This window comes from Panicum virgatum, chromosome 9N (assembly GCF_016808335.1).
Source record: "Panicum virgatum strain AP13 chromosome 9N, P.virgatum_v5, whole genome shotgun sequence".
NCBI classification, from domain to species: domain Eukaryota; kingdom Viridiplantae; phylum Streptophyta; class Magnoliopsida; order Poales; family Poaceae; genus Panicum; species Panicum virgatum.
In genome coordinates, this window is record NC_053153.1 from 53,691,288 (window position 1) to 53,696,543 (window position 5,256).

The window sequence follows — 5,256 nt, forward strand, 5'->3', positions numbered from 1 at the left end:
TTCTGAATAATTGGCTGTATGAAATGGTATGAAATTTATAGGATAGATTGCTCTCCGTATTTACTGTTTGAACTAATTTTTCTGAATTTAAATGTTGTTTGTGTGCTGAGTTATTTATTTCTTAGCAAACCATGATTTATTTGCTATATGAACTAACTAAAACTTACTTTGTGAGGTTAATCATGTTGTTTTGTGTAGTAAGACATGTTAATTAACTACTCTATAAAGGATTGCCCATATGCTAAGTTATGTTGCTAGTTGTTAGATTGCCACTTTATTACAAAGTGTGTATGTTTGTAATATCATTTTTTGCATCACATATAGATAGGACTGTTTTAGCGGACGGGACGTACGAGCTGATCCCGGAGTTAGAAGGAGCTGATCAAGAAGCCCAGGTGAACGCCGCTATACTAACTGAAGACCCGGACCAAAGTCCGGAAGAGCCCAAGGCTGATTTAGCTAGCGACTACCACGAAGGCCAGCCCTGGACATAAACCTAGTATTTCAAATTATGCACTTTATATACTACTTACTTGTGCATTTACAGTTCTTAGGATTTGAATTGAAACCCTAGATGCAAGATCCTAGGAACCTATGTACTGAACACTAGACTTGAGTTCGAGTAATTTCTATGCTAATAGGACCGGTAAAAGTCGAGTGATTGCCTGTCACTCGCGAGCTCTATAGGAGTTGCTTGTTTACTTTCTGCAATCACTATAAGGACGACGGATGGGGTCATATTTGATATCATGACCTTGGGTGAGACCCTGTCTGTGTTGATGAATTCTGCTAAGGTCGTGGTGTGTGGTAGCGGTGGTTAAGTGTTTGAAAGTACTAGCCACATGCCGTAAATATGGTACGCGGTAAGCCTAGTAGTTGAACGGACCGGTGAGTGGATATACCTTTCACTCTCTCTTAGAGATAGGTTTTTTATTTATGTTTATGTTGCGCAACACCACGGGTGCAGGGAGGAAGTTGGTGCCCTGTAGTCGGGGAGAGTGACCCTATCCACAGGCCGGAATGAAAGGTCAACGGTTGTTTGGGAACGACTTGACGGTGTTCCAAACGTGTGTGTTAGGTTTACCTTGCAAGGTTGGAAATCCGATTCGAATCGTCCGTCTCTCGCGGATATTGAGACTACTTGATCCCTTTGCCACACAAAGTAACATGAGTAATGTTATCTTGATCAAACTTGATGTTTTACTATGGTTCTACCATGGTTGATTAGAATTAGTTGCTTACATAGAATGGTTAATCAACTAGAATGTTGAAAGCTAAAATGTGAAAGAAGGACCTACTCTTTATTGCTTTTCAGCAAAAGGAAAACCAGAGCCTCACAAAACTCTGCATAGTCTAGCTAAGTGGACTAAGTATATCCATTGACGGTTAAGTCTTGCTGAGTTTTAGTGTACTCAGCCTTGCTGTTGAATCCTTTTTCAGGAATGGGTTTTGAGGACTAGATCGCTAGTCTGACTTGGCCCTGCTCTTTACCCTCTGGCTGATCCGTAGAGTGGGATCCGTCTCCGGCCGACAATGACCCCGACGAGTGATACCTTGCTTGGGATAGCTTGGTATACTTTTGCGACGTGTTGTAGCCGTAGTGTTTTCTTTTCGTTGCTTAAACTCTGAACTTTAAACTTATGGCTTGTATAACATTTTACTGAGTTTCGACCTGTAATAATGCTTTGAACTTGTTGTAATAACTACTATGCCTGTGTTGTAAAATGTATGGTTGTAATATCTCTGGACTCGCCTTCGTGCGGGGTATGCTTGTTCGATCCGAGATCCGGTGGCTGTATCGGGATGTTACCCGACAGACCAAGAATTGTTCCGTTTGAAGTGCGTTTGAGTCGGTGTTGCCTTTATGGTGATGGCCAGTGCAGTTGAGCCGGGATAATTCAGGTGGTTCTGCCACAGTTGTGCCTTCTGGGCCCCTCGAGCCATCGCCTCTTGGAGCGTCGCGGCCTCCACCACTATGTCCACTATGGGTGGGGCTGCGGCGCTGTGTGCAACGTTGCGCGCACCCCGGTCTTGAGGGCCTTGGCCGGCACAAGCTGGGCCGCATCCCTAGCGATGGCCCCGGAGCTGGGTAATTGAGGAAGAAGCGTTGAAGTCAACAGGACTGGAGGGTTGATTAAACGAATGCGAAGATTGACCCGAGATCGTCGCCCTCGGATCGGCCTGGAGCCCCGAGGCTGTCTGCGCGGGCGTCTCCACACTCGCCGCGGATCCTCCGCCGCCCGTCGACACCGCAGGCACAGGTGTCCTAATATCCGTCGCCGACGGGGGCGACCTCTGCCCCATCACGGGCGTGGACGATCTCCTGCCCGTTACCGGCGTGGGCGACCTTCGTCCCGCCGCCGGCGTGGGTGCCCCCCGCTCTGTCCTTGCGGGGGGTGGCTCCACTAGTGATCCCGATGTGAGCCTCACCTCACCCAGCGTCACCGTCACATGCTCTCTGCCAGCCCCTCGATAGACCGGTGGGGAGCCTGCGCCTGTCACCGCCTCGTCGTCAGCCGAGAAATCGAGTTCCCCGTCCGAGGAGTCCTCCTCGGTGGACTCAGGCGTGGCGGGCCACGGCTTTCCCTCTGCGCGTGTAATCTTGCACTCCTCATGCTTTTCCATCCTCTTCCTCTTCCTGGCGGCGGCCTCCTCCGCCGCATTTTACTTCTTCTTCACCGCCTCTCCGTGCAGGCGGTTGGCTTCACGTTCCTCCGGGGCCGGGGGCTTCGAAACGTAGCCCTTGTGGCTCACTCCCTGCAAACGCGGCCAAGTCAGGAACAAGAAGTGGGGAGGAAACAGCGCAAAATTGACAACGAATTGAAACTTAGACTCACCACAGAAAGGTACCCCGCCTCGGGGTGCATCTTGACCTTCCAAAGATCCTCGGGGTTGTCGGGGAACTCCGCCACCGCACTTTTTGCCCTCTGGGCAGCGACATCACAGGGGAGCTGCATGTTCGACGTCCTCGAGCCCACGTACGGGACCTCGGGGGTGAGGTCGAAAATTGGCAGGTTCCTCTCCGTGAGAGGAATCACCATCTGCCGATGAAAGTTTGCGATGACGGCCGCTGCCATCAGCCCCTTCCTCGCCAGACGCTGCAACGCGTTGTTGAGCACCTCGAGCCTGGCTTGATGCGGTGGGGGCGACACCCCCCAGTTCCACTTCTCCAGCCTCTCCCGAAGCACCTTGTTGGTGAACGCCGGGAGCCGGTTGCCGAAGTTGCGCAGGTAAAACCACCCCGGGACCACCCGGCGTTATTAGTGGTCATTTTGCTGGGGATGTACAGATGCGACTTGTACCCGTGCACATGAAGCATGAGGCCGCCGGCGCGAGCGTACCTCTTTGGCTGGATCCATAGATCCCAATGCGCTCTAATTCCCAGATACCCCTAACAGAGGGAGACGAAGACCGTCGCCTGCGAGATGGAGTTGGGGCTGAAGTTGTGCAGCTCCACTCCGTAGTATTCGCACAGCGCCCGCATGAATCTGCCGATGGGGACACCGAATCCCCGCTCGTGGAGCCGCACGAGGCTCACGACATAGCCCTCGGGGGGATTCGGCTCGGTCTCCTCCTGCCGCGGGGCAATCCACGCCGGCCGCTCCGAGTTGATGTTCGCCGGCAGCAGCCTCTCTGCAACCAGCTGCTCTAAAACCGCCGCGGTGGCGGTGGATCTCCCCCACGGCAACGGCTCCTGGATGTCCGACATTGCTTCTAATCATCGAGGAGCACGGGGAAGCAAGCTCGACAATGGCTAAGGTGCGCTCTCACTCTCTCCTTCTTCTTCCTCCTCTCGCTCTCGGCTCTAGGCTTCGGATGCTGGGGAGGTGGAGAAGGCAGGGGAGATGAAGGCTAGATGGCCAGGTGAGCCCAGACGATCCCCCCTTTCCCGCTTTATCCATCAAGATGGGTGGATTCGCCGCCGCGGCCTGAATCCACCGCATTGAATGCGGTTGATTTCGCTGCCACCAACAGCTGGGCCCCACGACCGCGAAGTCCCCCACGCACGCACTTGGCAATAATTACGGCGTGGTAACCGACGGGCGCAGCACGACTGTAGCACGGCCTACTAGTGGCAGCCGCCTGAAAAGGCGCGCCCCGCACCGCACTACGCGTACCGGGCCACGTAGCCCACGACTAGCGGGAGACTCACGCGCACAACCGGCAACTCCGCGCCGTTTTAGCAAACCGTTATGGAATATCCCCCCCGGGGATTCCTTACCGTCGAAGGAAATCAATTTCGAGGCCTCACTAATCAGGGGTTCAAAGCCTGGCCCGTCGAGGGTTCGACAGGCGCCCCAGATCACCAGAGTCAGGGACTGCATGGATGTGCCGTACAACCTACCCTTGAATGCGGAGTTCGAGACATCCTACGCAGTGTTCAAGGCCAATCGAGGGTGCCTAGCAGGGGAATCCCATCGAGGGAGAGCATCGAGCCCTCGGACCCTATCGAATGGGTCCGAGCCCCGCCTAGCGAACCTTTGTGAGCGCTTTATGTGTCGTGTCCATGGACCACGAGCCGACCCTTATCGAATGGGGAACGGACGTCCACTTGAACCACCCGATAACAGCTCACTGAAGCAGCCATAGCTCGCGGCTCGGGCATGGGCAGCATGGTGCGCTTCACTCCTCCTCCCTGCGGAAGGGTGACGAGGGTCGTAATAAAAGTCGAGGGTCCCCTAAACGCCTTCACGCAGGCCAGGGCTCGGGGGCTCCTCGCACACCGCGGCTCAGGCCGCACCCTCAAATGGATCGGCAACCGTCGATTGTGAAGTTCCACGTGTTTAGCCAAAACCCCCACTCTTAACGCGCGCCCGCCAGATGGTTCAACAGGACCCCGAGTTGCTACGCCACAATGAAAAATGCTGAGGCTAGCTGAAACTAACGCTGATGCTAGCTAAAAAGGAAGCTGAGCAGTCTCCCCAGTAAAGCAACCAAGCAAGGCGACGTTTATTGCCCTTGGACGAGTGCAAACACTCCTCCAAGGCCTCCGGGGCTACACCCGCGGGTGCACTGACGCGCCCCCACGGAGGAAACTTCACACATTCAAGGAGAATCCCCCATAGACCAGCTCGATTGCCCTCATCAGCACGATGGCGACATCCCCAGTGGATGCGCCATGGTGCTCGAGGCGACTATGGTCTACATAGGCAACTCGGAGTGGCCTCCTCGTTGTTTCTCCAACGAGAAACCCCTACTTTGGATCAATATTTTCCGACATCGCTCTCCGGAGCGCCGTTGCGCCCCCGCCGGGCG